The sequence below is a fragment of the Lissotriton helveticus genome, chromosome 7 (genome assembly GCF_964261635.1).
Source record: "Lissotriton helveticus chromosome 7, aLisHel1.1, whole genome shotgun sequence".
Taxonomy (NCBI): domain Eukaryota; kingdom Metazoa; phylum Chordata; class Amphibia; order Caudata; family Salamandridae; genus Lissotriton; species Lissotriton helveticus.
Window position 1 is genome coordinate 1,194,099,850 of NC_136068.1, and position 23,530 is coordinate 1,194,123,379.

The following is a 23,530-nucleotide window of genomic DNA, read 5'->3' on the forward strand; positions in this document are numbered from 1 at the left end:
TACACGCACTGCGTGTACCAGAATGCAGAGGGGCGATCCGGAGGAGAGGCTAGCAGTGTGCTCCTATCGTTGTTTCCTTTTAAAAGGGCTCCCGTGAGCCCCTAAGCTGACGAGCTTTTGGAGATGCACCTGCGCGCCTAAGAGGCAACGAAGCCTGTGACGGTTGTTTGGCGGCCTTCTCAACCACCCCAGAACTTTTCTCTACTGATGAGGGATACTATCCCGAAACACGAGCCATGTCTCGTGTCTAGAGATTCTGGAAATATCAAGTACTTACTTGCACCAACTTTGGTGAAACACTCACGAACTTTTTCCCAAACTCTTCAAGTTACACGCACTGCATATACCAGAATGCAGAGGGGCGATCCGGAGGGGAGGCTAGCAGTGTGCTCCCATCGTTGTTTCCTGTTAAAAGGGATCACGTGAGCACCTAAGCTGACGAGCTTTTGGAGATGCACCTGCGCGCCTAAGAGGCAATGAAGCCTGTGACGGTTGTTTGGCGGCCTTCTCAACCACCCCAGAACTTTTCTCTTCTGATGAGGGATACTATCCCGAAACACGAGCCATGTCTCGTGTCTTGAGATTCTGGAAATATCAAGTACTTACTTGCACCAACTTTGGTGAAACACTCACAAACTTTTTCCCAAACTCTTCAAGTTACACGCACTGCATATACCAGAATGCATAGGGGCGATCCGGAGGAGAGGCTAGCAGTGTGCTCCCATTGTTGTTTCCTGTTAAAAGGGCTCCCGTGAGCCCCTAAGCTGACAAGCTTTTGGAGATGCACCTGCGCGCCTAAGAGGCAACGAAGCCTGTGACGGTTGTTTGGCGGCCTTCTCAACCACCCCAGAACTTTTCTCTACTGATGAGGGATACTATCCCGAAACACGAGCCATGTCTCGTGTCTAGAGATTCAGGAAATATCAAGTGCTTACTTGCACCAACTTTGGTGAAACACTCACAAACTTTTTCCCAAACTCTTCAAGTTACATGCACTGCATATACCAGAATGAAGAGGGGCGATCCGGAGGAGAGGCTAGCAGTGTGCTCCCATCGTTGTTTCCTGTTAAAAGGGCTCCCGTGAGCCCCTAAGCTGACGAGCTTTTGGAGATGCACCTGCGTGCCTAAGAGGCAACGAAGCCTCTGACGGTTGTTTGGCGGCCTTCTCAACCACCCCAGAACTTTTCTCTACTGATGAGGGATACTATCCCGAAACACGAGCCATGTCTCGTGTCTAGAGATTCTGGAAATATCAAGTACTTACTTGCACCAACTTTGGTGAAACACTCACGAACTTTTTCCCAAACTCTTCAAGTTCCACGCATTGCATATACCAGAATGCAGAGGGGCGATCCGTAGGAGAGGCTAGCAGTGGGCTCCCACCGTTGTTTCCTGTTAAAAGGGCTCCTGTGAGCCCCAAAGCTGACGAGCTTTTGGAGATGCACCTGCGCGCCTACGAGGCAACGAAGGCTGTGACGGTTGTTTGACGGCCTACTTAACCACCCCAGAACTTTTCTCTACTGATGAGGGATACTATGCCGAAACACGAGTCATGTCTCGTGTCTAGAGATTCTGGAAATATCAAGTACTTACTTGCACCAACTTTGGTGAAACACTCACAAACGTTTTCCCAAACTCTTCAAGTTACACGCACTGCATATACCAGAATGCATAGGGGCGATCCGGAGGAGAGGCTAGCAGTGTGCTCCCACTGTTGTTTCCTGTTAAAAGGGCTCCCGTGAGCCCCTAAGCTGACAAGCTTTTGGAGAAGCACCTGCGTGCCTAAGAGGCAACCGAAGCCTCTGACGGTTGTTTGGCGGCCTTCTCAACCACCCCAGAACTTTTCTCTACTGATGAGGGATACTATCCCGAAACACGAGCCATGTCTCGTGTCTAGAGATTCTGGAAATATCAAGTACTTACTTGCACCAACTTTGGTGAAACACTCACAAACTTTTTCCCAAACTCTTCAAGTTACACGCATTGCATATACCAGAATGCAGAGGGGCGATCCGTAGGAGAGGCTAGCAGTGGGCTCCCACCGTTGTTTCCTGTTAAAAGGGCTCCCGTGAGCCCCAAAGCTGATGAGCTTTTGGAGATGCACCTGCGCGCCTAAGAGGCAACGAAGCCTGTGACGGTTGTTTGGCGGCATTCTCAACCACCCCAGAACTTTTCTCTACTGATGAGGGATAGTATCCCGAAACACGAGCCATGTCTCGTGTCTAGAGATTCTGGAAATATCAAGTACTTACTTGCACCAACTTTGGTGAAACACTCACGAACTTTTTCCCAAGCTCTTCAAGTTACACGCATTGCATATACCAGAATGCAGAGGGGCGATCCGGAGTAGAGGCTAGCAGTGGGCTCCCACCGTTGTTTCCTGTTAAAAGGGCTCCCGTGAGCCCCAAAGCTGATGAGCTTTTGGAGATGCACCTGCGCGCCTAAGAGGCAACGAAGCCGGTGACGGTTGTTTGGCGGCCTTCTCAACCACCCCAGGACTTTTCTCTACTGATGAGTGATACTATCCCGAAACACGAGCCATGTCTCGTGTCTAGAGATTCTGGAAATATCATTTACTTACTTGCACCAACTTTGGTGAAACATTCACGATCTTTTTCCCAAACTCTTCAAGTTACATGCACTGCATATACCAGAATGCAGAGGGGCGATCCGGAGGAGAGGCTAGCAGTGTGCTCCTATCGTTGTTTCCTGTTAAAAGGGCTCCCGTGAGCCCCTAAGCTGACGAGCTTTTGGAAATGCACCTGCGCGCCTAAGAGGCAACGAAGCCTGTGACGGTTGTTTGGCGGCCTTCTCAACCACCCCAGAACTTTTCTCTACTGATGAGGGATACTATCCCGAAACACGAGCCATGTCTCGTGTCTAGAGATTCTGGAAATATCAATTACTTACTTGCACCAACTTTGGTGAAACATTCACGATCTTTTTCCCAAACTCTTCAAGTTACACGCACTGCATATACCAGAATGCAGAGGGGCGATCCGGAGGAGAGGCTAGCAGTGTGCTACCATCGTTGTTTTCTGTTAAAAGGGCTCCCGTGAGCCCCGAAGCTTACGAGCTTTTGGAGATGCACCTGCGCGCCTAAGAGGCAACGAAGCCTGTGACGGTTGTTTGGCGGCCTTCTCAACCACCCCAGAACTTTTCTCTACTGATGAGGGATACTATCCCGAAACACGAGCCATGTCTCGTGTCTAGAGATTCTGGAAATATCAAGTACTTACTTGCACCAACTTTGGTGAAACACTCACAAACTTTTTCCCCAACTCTTCAAGTTACACGCACTGCATATACCAGAATGCAGAGGGGCGATCTGGAGGAGAGGCTAGCAGTGTGCTCCCATCGTTGTTTCCTGTTAAAAGGGCTCCTTTGAGCCCCTAAGCTGACGAGCTTATGGAGATGCACCTGCGCGCCTAAGAGGCAATGAAGCCTGTGACGGTTGTTTGGCGGCCTTCTCAACCACCCCAGAACTTTTCTCTACTGATGAGGGATACTATCCCGAAACACGAGGCATGTCTCGTGTCTAAAGATTTTGGAAATATCAAGTACTTACTTGCACGAACTTTGGTAAAACACTCAAAAACTTTTTCCCAAACTCTTCAAGTTACACGCACTGCATATACCAGAATGCAGAGGGGTGATCCGGAGGATATTCTAGCAGTGTGCTCCCATCGTTGTTTCCTGTTAAAAGGGCTCCCGTGAGCCCCTAAGCTGATGAGCTTTTGGAGATGCACCTGCGCGCCTAAGAGGCAACGAAGCCTGTGACGGTTGTTTGGAGGCCTTCTCAACCACCCCAGAACTTTTCTCTACTGTTGAGGGATACTATCCCGAAACACGAGCCATGTCTCGTGTCTAGAGATTCTGGAAATATCAAGTACTTACTTGCACCAACTTTGGTGAAACACTCACAAACTTTTTCCCAAACTCTTCAAGTTACACGCACTGCATATACCAGAATGCAGAGGGGCGATCCGGAGGAGAGACTAGCAGTGTGCTCCCATCGTAGTTTCCTGTTAAAAGGTAACCCTGGGCAGGCAACTTCGCTACGCCCACGAAGTGAGCGTAGTGTTGCCTACTTCGCCCTTTCCAAAGTAGGCGAAGCAGGCAACACTACGCCCACTCCTTGGGCGTAGCGAAGTTGCCCGCCACCCACCTCCCTCCCGCCCTCCCGAACATACCTAATTTAATTAAATGGGCACATAAAAATATATAAAATGCACATATCTTGTCCGCGGCGTCCCGAGGCTCCCTCTGATCGTTCACGACGCCATCCGCTAACCAATGCGCGGGCGGCCGCGCATGTGCATTTCTCGCAAGAAATGCGCATGCGCGGCCGCCCGCGCATGCGCATTGGTTAGCACACGGTGCCGTGAACGAGCAGAGGGAGCCCCGGGACGCCGAGGACAAGGTAAGTGCATTTTATTTATTTTTATGTGCCCATTTAATTAAATTAGGTATGTTGGGGAGGGGGGCATGCGGCGCGTAGTGGGGCTACGCAAAGTGCGCAGGTGGGCGTAGTTTCTCGCCCACTTTGCATAGCTTCGCGTAGCCCTACTACGCACACTACGCCCAGGGTTATTAAAAGGGCTCCCGTGAGCCCCTAAGCTGACGAGCTTTTGGAGATGCACCTGCGCGCCTAAGAGGCAACGAAGCCTGTGACAGTTGTTTGGCGGCCTTCTCAACCACCCCAGAACTTTTCTCTACTGATGAGGGATACTATCCCGAAACACGAGCCATGTTGTGTCTAGAGATTCTGGAAATATCAAGTACTTACTTGCACCAACTTTGGTGAAACACTCACAAACGTTTTCCCAAACTCGCAAGTTACACGCACTGCATATAGCAGAATGCAGAGGGGCGATCTGGAGGAGAGGCTGGCAGTGTGCTCCCATCGTTGTTTCCTGTTAAAAGGGCTCCTGTGAGCCCCTAAGCTGACGAGCTTTTGGAGATGCACCTGCGCGCCTAAGAGGCATCGAAGCCTGTGACGATTGTTTGGCGGCCTTCTCAACCACCCCAGAACTTTTCTCTACTGATGAGGGATACTATCCCGAAACACGAGCCATGTCTCGTGTCTAGAGATTCTGGAAATATCAAGTACTTACTTGCACCAACTTTGGTGAAACACTCACAAACTTTTTCCCAAACTCTTCAAGTTACATGCACTGCATATACCAGAATGCAGAGGGGCGATCCGGAGGAGAGACTAGCAGTGTGCTCCCATCGTTGTTTCCTGTTAAAAGGGATCCCGTGAGCCCCTAAGCTGACGAGCTTTTGGAGATGCACCTGCACGCCTGAGAGGCAACGAAGCCTGTGACGGTTGTTTGGCGGCCTTCTCTGTAAAAAGTTCAATCGGGTCGGGGACAATCGATATTTGCCCGGCGGTATTGCCTCTGTGACCCCCTAGTTATTTAATTCAATGAAGAGGCAGGCGCTGGAGACTGGAAAGCAGGAAACACGGTTTTTTTTTATTCTCTCCGGAGGAGAACACAACGAAACGGACAGAAGGTATCGTTCTGAGGTGCTCTAACTGTATTTCTGAGGCCTGGCCTCTTATACCCACATTTATGACTTTATTGTAGATTACACATACATGTTAAAGCTTTGATGTACGGAAAAGACATTCTCGGAACTCCCCTTTGGGCCCGTTCCCACACATTTACAGTTGAAGTCCCCACCCTAGTCACAACAGGTGATGAGCATCGCGCAGCTGGATAATCCGCCGATTCACGGAATGTGGGGAGTTTGATCGGATCTCATGGGGTGGGGGCTTTGATCAACCCGGGGATTCTTTGATGGGGGAAGCTTTCTATTGTACGGGGAGGGGCAAGGATGGTATCGGCAGAGCTGGGTGTCGGCTTGGGAACGGGGAGGACAAAACGGGCACACGGGGAAAAAGGGGGTTTGCATCTAAGGGCCGGAGGTCATGAAAGGAAAGCAGGGAGGTGTCGCGCTGGGAACAGGATGAGGGCCTGGGGCAGAGCAGCGCTGAAGAGGGGTTTATGACTCAAGGCAGGTGCAAGCAGGGGGTGGTCAGCGTGCAGGCTTAGTGAAGGCAAAGGGCTATGTCAGGGGCCAGCGGCATGCAAAAGGGTTTGTTCTGATCGGGGCATCTTAAAATGGCGGGCGCGCACGACAAAAGTGTGGCATCAGGGGAAGAGGCAAGATGGCGCAGATAATGTTCACCAAAACGCACTAATTTTCCACAGTCCTCCCTTTAACATATTCAAGACATCTTGCTGGTTCATTTTCTATTCGGTTCTACTGTGGTGAGCATGAGAAAGAAAACGGTAGGAACCCTAGATGAAAAAGAGTTGTAAACAATACATTTTGAGGTTTCTAGTTTTTAGGAGGTGCACCTATTTGATAAACTTTGATAAATTTGTTCAGCAGGAAAGTCATAGGAATGAAATACAAAAAACGGTTCTGCAGCGAGAGCAGCAAGTACATATCATAACGTGAACTGGCAGGTTATTACATATTTCGGATTCGGATTGGAGCAGGATCAATACAATGGCGGCTGGGAGAGAAATGAGGCGTAGCAAAACGGTGGTTGAGGATGTCAAATGTTCGAAGTTTACGAGTTCTCATTGTTCTTTGTGGTCTTTCGTTGGCGCTGTTGAGCACCGGCGGTGGAGCTACGAGTCCAGCTCTGTTCTAAGTTCTGCGTTGCAGGGCACGACCCTTTCCTCGCGTCTCCGGTCGAAAAGGTCCTTTTCGCCCTGTGTCCTTTGAGGTGATTGTCAGAAAGTTCAGATGGAAGAAGAGCGTTCAAAACAGTCCATAGGGTAGGTCAGAGGAAAAAGGGGGATGGAGCAAGGCCAAATTGGGAACAAACTAGGGGAACGAGAGACTTCAAATAGGCGGGCGTGTGACGGAATTCAGAGAGCGGGGACTTGTCGACAGGCACTGGACGTCGAGCAGGGGCATCAGGTCGACCCTTTCTTCTCATGCTGTCGAAAACAGTGCCTCGTCCTGCAGCTCTTTTCAGTCGTGTCTCGCCTTGGCTAATGTCGCAGGTGTTCCTTAGTCTGCAGTCGGGCCTCGTGCTCCCACATCCGGTCCTTCTCTCCTCCAACAGCAGTACCCTTAAACAAGTTTGAAAAGACAGTCTTTAGAAAATTTGCAGATGAAGATAATCAAAAAGTCTATTTCTCTCCCAGCTCCAAGCAAAGAATGAAAATGTCCGTTATATTTAATGTTCACAACTGGCATATGAACGACCGGTGACGGATCTGTTGGATTTACTATGACTTTCCTTCATAATTATTTATTACAGGCATGACAGTTCATCTGATGGTAACCCACCTTCGGGAGACAAATCCGGCAAAGATATGCCGTTCTCTAGAGTTTTACATTTACAAAAGGGTACAGTGAGTCGTCAACATGGTACTACACAGGTATTTTGCTGAGAGACGAACATGGCTAAACATTTCCTTTCTATCGGTGCATCCTGCTTTTCAACTACTGCGGGGTTCATTTTGATGATTTCTTTACCTTGGTCTAGTCTGTTAACCTTGTAAAACATCATTCCGGGTCCTACGTAACCTTTTACAGCCCGGTTACTTAACTAGGAAGGACAGGGGTTTTATGGGAAACAACCAGGGACATAGACAGGGGAGGTAACGGGGGTGGTCACTTTTCCGGTTTGGGTATTGCGACAATTCGGGGAGGGGAGGGTCGCGTATTCTGAGGTCCTTGTTTTATACTATAGGAGCCGTTTGACATGTAGTTCCCTTATTTCGGGTCAGATTAGGGAACCTCTGTCGTCTTACCTGTCCTTTCCCTTACGGCCCAACCTGGGTTCATTGACTTCTAGCGGAAAAGGAGAGGTAATGACGCGGCTTCAGGGTGATTGTATTAGAGACAAGTTTTTGTGCAAATACTGACGGTATTTGAAGCCAATTAGGTGGTGTGCTAGGGGTGGCAATCTGCCAATTTCGGGGCTAACCACTCGGAAGAGTGGGAGTGCAGAAATAGAGAGAGAGAGAGAGAGAGAGAGAGAGAGAGAGAGAGAGAGAGAGAGAGAGAGAGTGCAACGGCAGGCTAAATAGTACACGTGCAACAGAGAGGGTGGCAGTGTATTCAAGAAAGGCTATTTAGTGCATTACACAGTAAAGGGCATTCACGGGTCTGCGTTAGGATCTTGTAATCATGCAGTTTGAGCATTAGACAGGGTAGAGGGGACATGCTTTGAGAAAAAAGGAAAGAAGAAAGGAGGTACCATTTTGTCGCACTTTCTCGCATTCTCGGTCCTTTGACCAGTTGGGTCAACGCCTCAGTCACTCACACACACATTCCCTCACAGTTTCGCATCATACGTGACATGGGTTCATTCGTCCGGTCTGGTTTAAGGGTGATCACTTTTTATCAGGTTGTGCTAATTTTTCGGGTTTGTTCGATACGCGAGTAGCTTGCAGGCGTGCTTAGACACCACCTTGCGGCGCTAGTCCGCTTCGTGTATTAGACGTGGCAAGGCTTCAGATCTTCGCCACACCTCAGCTGTAATCTCTGATGTAACCTGCAGAAGGAGGGAAAAAGGGGGGGGGTGGGGGAGACAGCATTCGCGCGCATTCAAATACATGGATTCATAAGTCCTTTACTTACCTCTTACTCGTCTTTCCTCCTTGGGGCAGGGTCCCCGGGGATATGGTTTCTGGAGTCGGGGGGGGGGTAGTGTGTCCATATAGGTCGTGTGCGGGGAAACGTAAAAAGGAAACCAGAGGTGCCTAGTGCGAGGTATCTAGTCAAAGGATATATCTCACTATCGGGATCCTTAAACCTCTTTCAACGCCGTGGCGTTCTAAAGTTCTTCGGTTCTTGGGTCCCTGCTACTTTGGAACGTTGTACTTTATAATATTTGCATTATTTCATTTCACCCTTCTTTTACATTCCCTCATTTACACCATTCGTTTTACCCATCCTTGGAAGTCAAGGTCTTCCTCTACGCGAGAGTTCACGAGTCAGTTGCGTACTTTGAAGGCGGAGTGTCGTGTTGTTGATCCGATCCGTCCTCCAGGGCTGGGTAACCATCTTCCTTTAACCTTAAAGAGAGAGCAGAGTAGGGTGCACAGAAAAAGAACTTTCCCACCGATCCCACATTTTTAAAATAAAGCATGCAATACCCGTCCATAGTTTCAAAGACTTTATTTTGCAAAATTATTTCAGCATATGGATTAGGAGGGTGCGGTCGTATTTGGCCGGTCGTGGCAATGGCTAAAGTGCGTACAGTGGGGGGGGTGTCGTTTGCAGCAATAAAAACATCGGAAAGTTTTACTCATCCATTTGTAAGAGACTAAAACGTCTATTAATTGGCTGGGGGTTCGGGGGCATATATTTTCATAATTTAGAAGCATAATCATAACAGTTGTAATCAGATTTCCTATATGCATACCGTACGTGTGCGTCGTAAATGGGGTTTACACCAGTTATAAAAATATAATACATTGTACATTCGTAATCAACATTTGTAACGGGGATCTTTTCACACTATTCGTCGAGCGAGTTCTCTTTGTCTTTTCTAGCCAAGTGTACAAAGGATCATATAAAATCTCAGAACATCAAGTTTATATTAGTGCGAAGGAACACCACGAGGTGTTCGTAAGTTCCGATTGATACCAGCGCCATTTTGGGCGGGGCCGGCACAGTCCGGAAGCAGCATCAGGGGAAATGTTTCCATTACTGGCAGTTTGGACCAGAGTCCTTTTCGGCAGTTCTAGAATTCACGCTAACAGAAGGTGTGGCAATGTCATGTTTGTTTCGTTGGCGATCAAGGCAGCCGTCCCTTACCGGAAACCTGCAAAGGCCGAAGGTTCCGCCGGGGACCTTTGTATGATCTTCAAGGCTGCGGAGATGCTGTCGGAGATGGGGGCTCGTGCTCCATGGGACAAATGTTCGAGTTATATGGCTGGCCAAAGTTACTCTAGTGGCCGGGGCCCGCCTTCCAGCGGATCCAGACGCCATTTTGAGGCCCTACAGGGGCCACTCTCGTCGAGTTTGCAAGAATGGAAGAGACCCTTCGGAGTGAAAGGAAGAGGTCCCTGTTTTGTGAGAGCGGGACGTTCAGCTGGGGTGCAGCTGTGATGCCCCCACCTGGGGGGGCGAGGGAGACTCGTTCACATCGTCTCCTTCTCCCGGTGCACTCCATGCCGCTCCTTTTCATCGCCCCGCATGAAGGCCTCTCCACATCCGGTGTTCCCCAAGTGCCACCATTGTACGTTCGGTGCTGCGCAAATACTGGGGTGCCACCATTGTACGTTCGGTGCTGCGCAAGTACTGGGGTGCCACCATGGTGTGTTCGGTGCTGTGGAAGTATGGGCACCATCGCCTGACTGGGGATGTTCGGCGTCGGGCTGGGGGCTGGGAAACCTCCTACCGGTGGAGGTGGGAGAGGCTCGTCCGCGTCGCCTCTCCCTCCCAGCCCAACTTGGACAAATTGTTGTGGAGGTACGTGCAGGACATCCCGCCGTCCAGGACTGCTGCGGCTGTGACGGAAGAGAAAAGGAAGAGGTGCCTCGTTCTCCTCTGGACATGTGGCGGGACTACCTTAGTCTTTCCAGGCCCGTTGCGGCCGGCCAAGGAGACATGTGGCGGGACTACCTGCAAATGCCCAGGCTGCGGGCTCCTGCCTCTCCTCCGGCTCCCCCATACGTTAAGATTTCCTGACCAAGAGTTGGCGGCGGGGCTCGCCTTATATGGGTTGCCGTTGGTTGGGCGTAGCCGTAACCCTGCCCTACTTTGGAAGGTTCCAGAATGGGGGGGGCGAATGTTCTGTTTGACTTTCATTTTCTACAGTTTACCGTTATTATTCCTTGTTTGTTGTGTTAAATTAAAAGTTCAAGTTCATTAATGGTCTACGGATTTTGCTTTACCATTTCTTTCTTTTCAGGTTGTTTTTATGCTAAGTTTCTGCTAACAGAGGTTGAGTAACACGGAAACACGTGTAGAGGGATGACGCAGATTTGTACATTACATACACACAAACTCAGACGGGGGAATAGTACAAGTATGACATACAAAGACCCAAGACAAAAATAAAAAACAGTTATTGGCCATAATTGTCTCTTTCCGTCTGTGCATTTTAAACGAGGCTGGGTTCCCGTCTTGACATTGCCCGACCTAGGAGAACTTGAGCATGCCGCTGAGATTTTCCTGGCGAAATCTGTGCCATCGGGCATAATCAAACGCGGTGGTTCTGTCTGGTCTGTCTATGTAAGTCGGGTTCTTCTCTGTCTCGCGCCTTTTCTCGTACTGTCGGTCTGTCGTTCTTGTCGGCCCTTTGCCTTTACTCACGCTCAGTAGAGTCGGGCATTGGGCTTTCCAGTGTCCGACATACCTACAAAAAGCGCATTGGTCTGACCCTAAGTCTGGTCGTCCTTTGCATAGTGTCGGGGGATAAGTTGTGGGTAGCGGCGTCCTGGGGTTGTCCTGTCGGTATATTTCTCTACTTGGTTTGTCCTCGTCTTTTCTCTGTCGTTTCGTAGCCTCTCTGCGCCACATACCGAGACTGTCGAGCATAATTGGCGTCGTCTTATTATTTCGAAGGGCTATTTCTAACGTTTCTATTTTATCAAGGTCAAAGGATCCTGCCAGTGGCCACTGTTTGTCTTGGCTATCTTCGGTATACCTGTGCCATAATTTATTATAAGCTATGGTGACTAACCCATAGTTTATGAACATGTCCTTATTAGGGGTGCCTTCTAGTGGAGCTATATGGTCCACCTCTAACACCCGGTCCGGGCTAAACAGGCTATTTATCAGTGGGGAGAAGACAGACATGACGGCTCGTAACGAGGGACTAAAAAGTCAGCACTGCCTATCTTATCACTAGGTGCAAAGACTAGACAGAATATTTCTATTCTACGTTGTTTGCAGGTAGTGAATACCTCATGGATCAAAAAAAAATATAAAACCAAACGACCAATAAATAACAATGGGGAGAATGAGTAGGTCCGCAAAGATCTGCGTTACCTACCCTTTTCACTATCTGCAAAAAGGGTGGTCTCTTCCCTGCTTGCAGACAGGGAATCTCCAGGAAACAATAGTTTTGTGAACAACAGTTCAGTTTCAAGCAATTATTGAGTGGGGGAGAAAAAGAACAAGCACGGCTGCTACCCTACCTATCCTCCACTGCTTGCAAAGGGAGAGAGAGCCTGTTGTTTCTCCGTTTGCAGACAGTGAATCTCCAAATAAAAATAAACAGAGCAATACTAGTATTTTGAACAATCAAGCAATCAAACAAATTTTTCGCAACTTGTCGTGGCAACACGACCTTACCCGGACCATGTGGACAGTTTCTTGTCTTCCGAATCCAGCGCCCGATCGTCCTCTTTTTCTCGTATTTCTCACGGCACTCCTGATGGTTCCCAGTCAGGACCGTAGATCACTCGAGAGAGGTCTGTTCGGAACTAGTGAAGTTCGGATGATCGGCTGCCAGACGAGGGTCTATTGGGCAAGAGCTCTCCCGATCGTTGCAGTCGTTCACTCTGTCGTCGGGACCTCTCCCACTGGATCCACGAGTCGCTGATGGGCCCCACGCTTGGGACGCCAATTGTAAAAAGTTCAATCGGGTCGGGGACAATCGATATTTGCCCGGCGGTATTGCCTCTGTGACCCCCTAGTTATTTAATTCAATGAAGAGGCAGGCGCTGGAGACTGGAAAGCAGGAAACAAGGTTTTTTTTTATTCTCTCCGGAGGAGAACACAACGAAACGGACAGAAGGTATCGTTCTGAGGTGCTCTAACTGTATTTCTGAGGCCTGGCCTCTTATACCCACATTTATGACTTTATTGTAGATTACACATACATGTTAAAGCTTTGATGTACGGAAAAGACATTCTCGGAACTCCCCTTTGGGCCCGTTCCCACACATTTACAGTTGAAGTCCCCACCCTAGTCACAACAGGTGATGAGCATCGCGCAGCTGGATAATCCGCCGATTCACGGAATGTGGGGAGTTTGATCGGATCTCATGGGGTGGGGGCTTTGATCAACCCGGGGATTCTTTGATGGGGGAGGCTTTCTATTGTACGGGGAGGGGCAAGGATGGTATCGGCAGAGCTGGGTGTCGGCTTGGGAACGGGGAGGACAAAACGGGCACACGGGGAAAAAGGGGGTTTGCATCTAAGGGCCGGAGGTCATGAAAGGAAAGCAGGGAGGTGTCGCGCTGGGAACAGAATGAGGGCCTGGGGCAGAGCAGCGCTGAAGAGGGGTTTATGACTCAAGGCAGGTGCAAGCAGGGGGTGGTCAGCGTGCAGGCTTAGTGAAGGCAAAGGGCTATGTCAGGGGCCAGCGGCATGCAAAAGGGTTTGTTCTGATCGGGGCATCTTAAAATGGCGGGCGCGCACGACAAAAGTGTGGCATCAGGGGAAGAGGCAAGATGGCGCAGATAATGTTCACCAAAACGCACTAATTTTCCACATCTCAACCACCCTAGAACTTTTCTCTACTGATGAGGGATACTATCCCGAAACACGAGCCATGTCTCGTGTCTAGAGATTCTGGAAATATCAAGTACTTACTTGCACCAACTTTGGTGAAACACTCACAAACTTTTTCCCCAACTCTTTAAGTTACACGCACTGCATATACCAGAATGCAGAGGGGCGATCCGGAGGAGAGGCTAGCAGTGTGCTCCCATCGTTGTTTCCTGTTAAAAGGGCTCCCGTGAGCCCCTAAGCTGACGAGCTTATGGAGATGCACCTGCGCGCCTAAGAGGCAACGAAGCCTGTGACGGTTGTTTGGCGGCCTTCTCAACCACCCCAGAACTTTTCTCTACTGATGAGGGATACTATCCCGAAACACGAGCCATGTCTCGTGTCTAGAGATTCTGGAAATATCAAGTACTTACTTGCACCAACTTTGGTGAAACACTCACGAACTTTTTCCCAAACTCTTCAAGTTACACGCACTGCATATACCAGAATGCAGAGGGGCGATCCGGAGGGGAGGCTAGCAGTGTGCTCCCATCGTTGTTTCCTGTTAAAAGGGATCATGTGAGCACCTAAGCTGACGAGCTTTTGGAGATGCACCTGCGCGCCTAAGAGGCAATGAAGCCTGTGACGGTTGTTTGGCGGCCTTCTCAACCACCCCAGAACTTTTCTCTTCTGATGAGGGATACTATCCCGAAACACGAGCCATGTCTCGTGTCTTGAGATTCTGGAAAAATCAAGTACTTACTTGCACCAACTTTGGTGAAACACTCACAAACTTTTTCCCAAACTCTTCAAGTTACACGCACTGCATATACCAGAATGCATAGGGGCGATCCGGAGGAGAGGCTAGCAGTGTGCTCCCATTGTTGTTTCCTGTTAAAAGGGCTCCCGTGAGCCCCTAAGCTGACAAGCTTATGGAGATGCACCTGCGCGCCTAAGAGGCAACGAAGCCTGTGACGGTTGTTTGGCGGCCTTCTCAACCACCCCAGAACTTTTCTCTACTGATGAGGGATACTATCCCGAAACACGAGCCATGTCTCGTGTCTAGAGATTCAGGAAATATCAAGTGCTTACTTGCACCAACTTTGGTGAAACACTCACAAACTTTTTCCCAAACTCTTCAAGTTACATGCACTGCATATACCAGAATGAAGATGGGCGATCCGGAGGAGAGGCTAGCAGTGTGCTCCCATCGTTGTTTCCTGTTAAAAGGGCTCCCGTGAGCCCCTAAGCTGACGATCTTTTGGAGATGCACCTGCGTGCCTAAGAGGCAACGAAGCCTCTGACGGTTGTTTGGCGGCCTTCTCAACCACCCCAGAACTTTTCTCTACTGATAAGGGATACTATCCCGAAACACGAGCCATGTCTCGTGTCTAGAGATTCTGGAAATATCAAGTACTTACTTGCACCAACTTTGGTGAAACACTCACGAACTTTTTCCCAAACTCTTCAAGTTCCACGCATTGCATATACCAGAATGCAGAGGGGCGATCCGTAGGAGAGGCTAGCAGTGGGCTCCCACCGTTGTTTCCTGTTAAAAGGGCTCCCGTGAGCCCCAAAGCTGACGAGCTTTTGGAGATGCACCTGCGCGCCTACGAGGCAACGAAGGCTGTGACGGTTGTTTGACGGCCTACTTAACCACCCCAGAACTTTTCTCTACTGATGAGGGATACTATGCCGAAACACGAGTCATGTCTCGTGTCTAGAGATTCTGGAAATATCAAGTACTTACTTGCACCAACTTTGGTGAAACACTCACAAACGTTTTCCCAAACTCTTCAAGTTACACGCACTGCATATACCAGAATGCATAGGGGCGATCCGGAGGAGAGGCTAGCAGTGTGCTCCCACTGTTGTTTCCTGTTAAAAGGGCTCCCGTGAGCCCCTAAGCTGACAAGCTTTTGGAGATGCACCTGCGCGCCTAAGAGGCAACGAAGCCTGTGACGGTTGTTTGGCGGCCTTCTCAACCACCCCAGAACTTTTCTCAACTGATGAGGGATACTATCCCGAAACAGGAGCCATGTCTCGTGTCTAGAGATTCTGGAAATATCAAGTAATTACTTGCACCAACTTTGGTGAAACACTCACAAACTTTTTCCCAAACTCTTCAAGTTACATGCACTGCATATACCAGAATGAAGAGGGGCGATCCGGAGGAGAGGCTAGCAGTGTGCTCCCATCGTTGTTTCCTGTTAAAAGGGCTCCCGTGAGCCCCTAAGCTGACGAGCTTTTGGAGAAGCACCTGCGTGCCTAAGAGGCAACCGAAGCCTCTGACGGTTGTTTGGCGGCCTTCTCAACCACCCCAGAACTTTTCTCTACTGATGAGGGATACTATCCCGAAACACGAGCCATGTCTCGTGTCTAGAGATTCTGGAAATATCAAGTACTTACTTGCACCAACTTTGGTGAAACACTCACAAACTTTTTCCCAAACTCTTCAAGTTACACGCATTGCATATACCAGAATGCAGAGGGGCGATCCGTAGGAGAGGCTAGCAGTGGGCTCCCACCGTTGTTTCCTGTTAAAAGGGCTCCCGTGAGCCCCAAAGCTGACGAGCTTTTGGAGATGCACCTGCGCGCCTAAGAGGCAACGAAGCCTGTGACGGTTGTTTGACGGCCTACTTAACCACCCCAGAACTTTTCTCTACTGATGAGGGATACTATGCCGAAACACGAGTCATGTCTCGTGTCTAGAGATTCTGGAAATATCAAGTACTTACTTGCACCAACTTTGGTGAAACACTCACAAACTTTTTCCCAAACTCTTCAAGTTACACACACTGCATATACCAGAATGCATAGGGGCGATCCGGAGGAGAGGCTAGCAGTGTGCTCCCATTGTTGTTTCCTGTTAAAAGGGCTCCCGTGAGCCCCTAAGCTGACGAGCTTTTGGAGATGCACCTGCGCGCCTAAGAGGCAACGAAGCCTGTGACGGATGTTTGGCGGCCTTCTCAACCACCCCAGAACTTTTCTCTACTGATGAGGGATACTATCCCGAAACACGAGCCATGTCTCGTGTCTAGAGATTCTGGAAATTTCAAGTACTTACTTGCACCAACTTTGGTGAAACACTCATAAACTTTTTCCTAAACTCTTCAAGTTACATGCACTGCATATACCAGAATGAAGAGGGGCGATCCGGAGGAGAGGCTAGCAGTGTGCTCCCATCGTTGTTTCCTGTTAAAAGGGCTCCCGTGAGCACCTAAGCTGACGAGCTTTTGGTGATGCAACTGCTTGCCTAAGAGGCAACCGAAGCCTCTGGCGGTTGTTTGGCGGCCTTCTCAACCACCCCAGAACTTTTCTCTACTGATGAGGGATACTATCCCGAAACACGAGCCATGTCTCGTGTCTAGAGATTCTGGAAATATCAAGTACTTACTTGCACCAACTTTGGTGAAACACTCACAAACTTTTTCCCCAACTCTTTAAGTTACACGCACTGCATATACCAGAATGCAGAGGGGCGATCCGGAGGAGAGGCTAGCAGTGTGCTCCCATCGTTGTTTCCTGTTAAAAGGGCTCCCGTGAGCCCCTAAGCTGACGAGCTTATGGAGATGCACCTGCGCGCCTAAGAGGCAACGAAGCCTGTGACGGTTGTTTGGCGGCCTTCTCAACCACCCCAGAACTTTTCTCTACTGATGAGGGATACTATCCCGAAACACGAGCCATGTCTCGTGTCTAGAGATTCTGGAAATATCAAGTACTTACTTGCACCAACTTTGGTGAAACACTCACAAACTTTTTCCCAAACTCTTCAAGTTACACGCACTGCATATACCAGAATGCATAGGGGCGATCCGGAGGAGAGGCTAGCAGTGTGCTCCCATTGTTGTTTCCTGTTAAAAGGGCTCCCGTGAGCCCCTAAGCTGACAAGCTTATGGAGATGCACCTGCGCGCCTAAGAGGCAACGAAGCCTGTGACGGTTGTTTGGCGGCCTTCTCAACCACCCCAGAACTTTTCTCTACTGATGAGGGATACTATCCCGAAACACGAGCCATGTCTCGTGTCTAGAGATTCAGGAAATATCAAGTGCTTACTTGCACCAACTTTGGTGAAACACTCACAAACTTTTTCCCAAACTCTTCAAGTTACATGCACTGCATATACCAGAATGAAGATGGGCGATCCGGAGGAGAGGCTAGCAGTGTGCTCCCATCGTTGTTTCCTGTTAAAAGGGCTCCCGTGAGCCCCTAAGCTGACGATCTTTTGGAGATGCACCTGCGTGCCTAAGAGGCAACGAAGCCTCTGACGGTTGTTTGGCGGCCTTCTCAACCACCCCAGAACTTTTCTCTACTGATAAGGGATACTATCCCGAAACACGAGCCATGTCTCGTGTCTAGAGATTCTGGAAATATCAAGTACTTACTTGCACCAACTTTGGTGAAACACTCACTAACTTTTTCCCAAACTCTTCAAGTTACACGCACTGCATATACCAGAATGCAGAGGGGCGATCCGGAGGGGAGGCTAGCAGTGTGCTCCCATCGTTGTTTCCTGTTAAAAGGGATCATGTGAGCACCTAAGCTGACGAGCTTTTGGAGATGCACCTGCGCGCCTAAGAGGCAATGAAGCCTGTGACGGTTGTTTGGCGGCCTTCTCAACCACCCCAGAACTTTTCTCTTCTGATGAGGGATACTATCCCGAAACACGAGCCATGTCTCGTGTCTTGAGATTCTGGAAAAATCAAGTACTTACTTGCACCAACTTTGGTGAAACACTCACAAACTTTTTCCCAAACTCTTCAAGTTACACGCACTGCATATACCAGAATGCATAGGGGCGATCCGGAGGAGAGGCTAGCAGTGTGCTCCCATTGTTGTTTCCTGTTAAAAGGGCTCCCGTGAGCCCCTAAGCTGACAAGCTTATGGAGATGCACCTGCGCGCCTAAGAGGCAACGAAGCCTGTGACGGTTGTTTGGCGGCCTTCTCAACCACCCCAGAACTTTTCTCTACTGATGAGGGATACTATCCCGAAACACGAGCCATGTCTCGTGTCTAGAGATTCAGGAAATATCAAGTGCTTACTTGCACCAACTTTGGTGAAACACTCACAAACTTTTTCCCAAACTCTTCAAGTTACATGCACTGCATATACCAGAATGAAGATGGGCGATCCGGAGGAGAGGCTAGCAGTGTGCTCCCATCGTTGTTTCCTGTTAAAAGGGCTCCCGTGAGCCCCTAAGCTGACGATCTTTTGGAGATGCACCTGCGTGCCTAAGAGGCAACGAAGCCTCTGACGGTTGTTTGGCGGCCTTCTCAACCACCCCAGAACTTTTCTCTACTGATAAGGGATACTATCCCGAAACACGAGCCATGTCTCGTGTCTAGAGATTCTGGAAATATCAAGTACTTACTTGCACCAACTTTGGTGAAACACTCACGAACTTTTTCCCAAACTCTTCAAGTTCCACGCATTGCATATACCAGAATGCAGAGGGGCGATCCGTAGGAGAGGCTAGCAGTGGGCTCCCACCGTTGTTTCCTGTTAAAAGGGCTCCCGTGAGCCCCAAAGCTGACGAGCTTTTGGAGATGCACCTGCGCGCCTACGAGGCAACGAAGGCTGTGACGGTTGTTTGACGGCCTACTTAACCACCCCAGAACTTTTCTCTACTGATGAGGGATACTATGCCGAAACACGAGTCATGTCTCGTGTCTAGAGATTCTGGAAATATCAAGTACTTACTTGCACCAACTTTGGTGAAACACTCACAAACGTTTTCCCAAACTCTTCAAGTTACACGCACTGCATATACCAGAATGCATAGGGGCGATCCGGAGGAGAGGCTAGCAGTGTGCTCCCACTGTTGTTTCCTGTTAAAAGGGCTCCCGTGAGCCCCTAAGCTGACAAGCTTTTGGAGATGCACCTGCGCGCCTAAGAGGCAACGAAGCCTGTGACGGTTGTTTGGCGGCCTTCTCAACCACCCCAGAACTTTTCTCAACTGATGAGGGATACTATCCCGAAACAGGAGCCATGTCTCGTGTCTAGAGATTCTGGAAATATCAAGTAATTACTTGCACCAACTTTGGTGAAACACTCACAAACTTTTTCCCAAACTCTTCAAGTTACATGCACTGCATATACCAGAATGAAGAGGGGCGATCCGGAGGAGAGGCTAGCAGTGTGCTCCCATCGTTGTTTCCTGTTAAAAGGGCTCCCGTGAGCCCCTAAGCTGACGAGCTTTTGGAGAAGCACCTGCGTGCCTAAGAGGCAACCGAAGCCTCTGACGGTTGTTTGGCGGCCTTCTCAACCACCCCAGAACTTTTCTCTACTGATGAGGGATACTATCCCGAAACACGAGCCATGTCTCGTGTCTAGAGATTCTGGAAATATCAAGTACTTACTTGCACCAACTTTGGTGAAACACTCACAAACTTTTTCCCAAACTCTTCAAGTTACACGCATTGCATATACCAGAATGCAGAGGGGCGATCCGTAGGAGAGGCTAGCAGTGGGCTCCCACCGTTGTTTCCTGTTAAAAGGGCTCCCGTGAGCCCCAAAGCTGACGAGCTTTTGGAGATGCACCTGCGCGCCTAAGAGGCAACGAAGCCTGTGACGGTTGTTTGACGGCCTACTTAACCACCCCAGAACTTTTCTCTACTGATGAGGGATACTATGCCGAAACACGAGTCATGTCTCGTGTCTAGAGATTCTGGAAATATCAAGTACTTACTTGCACCAACTTTGGTGAAACACTCACAAACTTTTTCCCAAACTCTTCAAGTTACACACACTGCATATACCAGAATGCATAGGGGCGATCCGGAGGAGAGGCTAGCAGTGTGCTCCCATTGTTGTTTCCTGTTAAAAGGGCTCCCGTGAGCCCCTAAGCTGACGAGCTTTTGGAGATGCACCTGCGCGCCTAAGAGGCAACGAAGCCTGTGACGGTTGTTTGGCGGCCTTCTCAACCACCCCAGAACTTTTCTCTACTGATGAGGGATACTATCCCGAAACACGAGCCATGTCTCGTGTCTAGAGATTCTGGAAATTTCAAGTACTTACTTGCACCAACTTTGGTGAAACACTCATAAACTTTTTCCTAAACTCTTCAAGTTACATGCACTGCATATACCAGAATGAAGAGGGGCGATCCGGAGGAGAGGCTAGCAGTGTGCTCCCATCGTTGTTTCCTGTTAAAAGGGCTCCCGTGAGCACCTAAGCTGACGAGCTTTTGGTGATGCACCTGCTTGCCTAAGAGGCAACCGAAGCCTCTGGCGGTTGTTTGGCGGCCTTCTCAACCACCCCAGAACTTTTCTCTACTGATGAGGGATACTATCCCGAAACACGAGCCATGTCTCGTGTCTAGAGATTCTGGAAATATCAAGTACTTACTTGCACCAACTTTGGTGAAACACTCACAAACTTTTTCCCCAACTCTTTAAGTTACACGCACTGCATATACCAGAATGCAGAGGGGCGATCCGGAGGAGAGGCTAGCAGTGTGCTCCCATCGTTGTTTCCTGTTAAAAGGGCTCCCGTGAGCCCCTAAGCTGACGAGCTTATGGAGATGCACCTGCGCGCCTAAGAGGCAACGAAGCCTGTGACGGTTGTTTGGCGGCCTTCTCAACCACCCCAGAACTTTTCTCTACTGATGAGGGATACTATCCCGAAACACGAGCCATGTCTCGTGTCTAGAGATTCTGGAAATATCAAGTACTTACTTGCACCAACTTTGGTGAAACACTCACGAACTTTTTCCCAAACTCTTCAAGTTACACGCACTGCATATACCAGAATGCAGAGGGGCGATCCGGAGGGGAGGCTAGCAGTGTGCTCCCATCGTTGTTTCCTGTTAAAAGGGATCATGTGAGCACCTAAGCTGACGAGCTTTTGGAGATGCACCTGCGCGCCTAAGAGGCAATGAAGCCTGTGACGGTTGTTTGGCGGCCTTCTCAACCACCCCAGAACTTTTCTCTTCTGATGAGGGATACTATCCCGAAACACGAGCCATGTCTCGTGTCTTGAGATTCTGGAAATATCAAGTACTTACTTGCACCAACTTTGGTGAAACACTCACAAACTTTTTCCCAAACTCTTCAAGTTACACGCACTGCATATACCAGAATGCATAGGGGCGATCCGGAGGAGAGGCTAGCAGTGTGCTCCCATTGTTGTTTCCTGTTAAAAGGGCTCCCGTGAGCCCCTAAGCTGACAAGCTTTTGGAGATGCACCTGCGCGCCTAAGAGGCAACGAAGCCTGTGACGGTTGTTTGGCGGCCTTCTCAACCACCCCAGAACTTTTCTCTACTGATGAGGGATACTATCCCGAAACACGAGCCATGTCTCGTGTCTAGAGATTCAGGAAATATCAAGTGCTTACTTGCACCAACTTTGGTGAAACACTCACAAACTTTTTCCCAAACTCTTCAAGTTACATGCACTGCATATACCAGAATGAAGAGGGGCGATCCGGAGGAGAGGCTAGCAGTGTGCTCCCATCGTTGTTTCCTGTTAAAAGGGCTCCCGTGAGCCCCTAAGCTGACGATCTTTTGGAGATGCACCTGCGTGCCTAAGAGGCAACGAAGCCTCTGACGGTTGTTTGGCGGCCTTCTCAACCACCCCAGAACTTTTCTCTACTGATAAGGGATACTATCCCGAAACACGAGCCATGTCTCGTGTCTAGAGATTCTGGAAATATCAAGTACTTACTTGCACCAACTTTGGTGAAACACTCACGAACTTTTTCCCAAACTCTTCAAGTTCCACGCATTGCATATACCAGAATGCAGAGGGGCGATCCGTAGGAGAGGCTAGCAGTGGGCTCCCACCGTTGTTTCCTGTTAAAAGGGATCCCGTGAGCCCCAAAGCTGACGAGCTTTTGGAGATGCACCTGCGCGCCTACGAGGCAACGAAGGCTGTGACGGTTGTTTGACGGCCTACTTAACCACCCCAGAACTTTTCTCTACTGATGAGGGATACTATGCCGAAACACGAGTCATGTCTCGTGTCTAGAGATTCTGGAAATATCAAGTACTTACTTGCACCAACTTTGGTGAAACACTCACAAACGTTTTCCCAAACTCTTCAAGTTACACGCACTGCATATACCAGAATGCATAGGGGCGATCCGGAGGAGAGGCTAGCAGTGTGCTCCCACTGTTGTTTCCTGTTAAAAGGGCTCCCGTGAGCCCCTAAGCTGACAAGCTTTTGGAGATGCACCTGCGCGCCTAAGAGGCAACGAAGCCTGTGACGGTTGTTTGGCGGCCTTCTCAACCACCCCAGAACTTTTCTCAACTGATGAGGGATACTATCCCGAAACAGGAGCCATGTCTCGTGTCTAGAGATTCTGGAAATATCAAGTAATTACTTGCACCAACTTTGGTGAAACACTCACAAACTTTTTCCCAAACTCTTCAAGTTACATGCACTGCATATACCAGAATGAAGAGGGGCGATCCGGAGGAGAGGCTAGCAGTGTGCTCCCATCGTTGTTTCCTGTTAAAAGGGCTCCCGTGAGCCCCTAAGCTGACGAGCTTTTGGAGAAGCACCTGCGTGCCTAAGAGGCAACCGAAGCCTCTGACGGTTGTTTGGCGGCCTTCTCAACCACCCCAGAACTTTTCTCTACTGATGAGGGATACTATCCCGAAACACGAGCCATGTCTCGTGTCTAGAGATTCTGGAAATATCAAGTACTTACTTGCACCAACTTTGGTGAAACACTCACAAACTTTTTCCCAAACTCTTCAAGTTACACGCATTGCATATACCAGAATGCAGAGGGGCGATCCGTAGGAGAGGCTAGCAGTGGGCTCCCACCGTTGTTTCCTGTTAAAAGGGCTCCCGTGAGCCCCAAAGCTGACGAGCTTTTGGAGATGCACCTGCGCGCCTAAGAGGCAACGAAGCCTGTGACGGTTGTTTGACGGCCTACTTAACCACCCCAGAACTTTTCTCTACTGATGAGGGATACTATGCCGAAACACGAGTCATGTCTCGTGTCTAGAGATTCTGGAAATATCAAGTACTTACTTGCACCAACTTTGGTGAAACACTCACAAACTTTTTCCCAAACTCTTCAAGTTACACGCACTGCATATACCAGAATGCATAGGGGCGATCCGGAGGAGAGGCTAGCAGTGTGCTCCCATTGT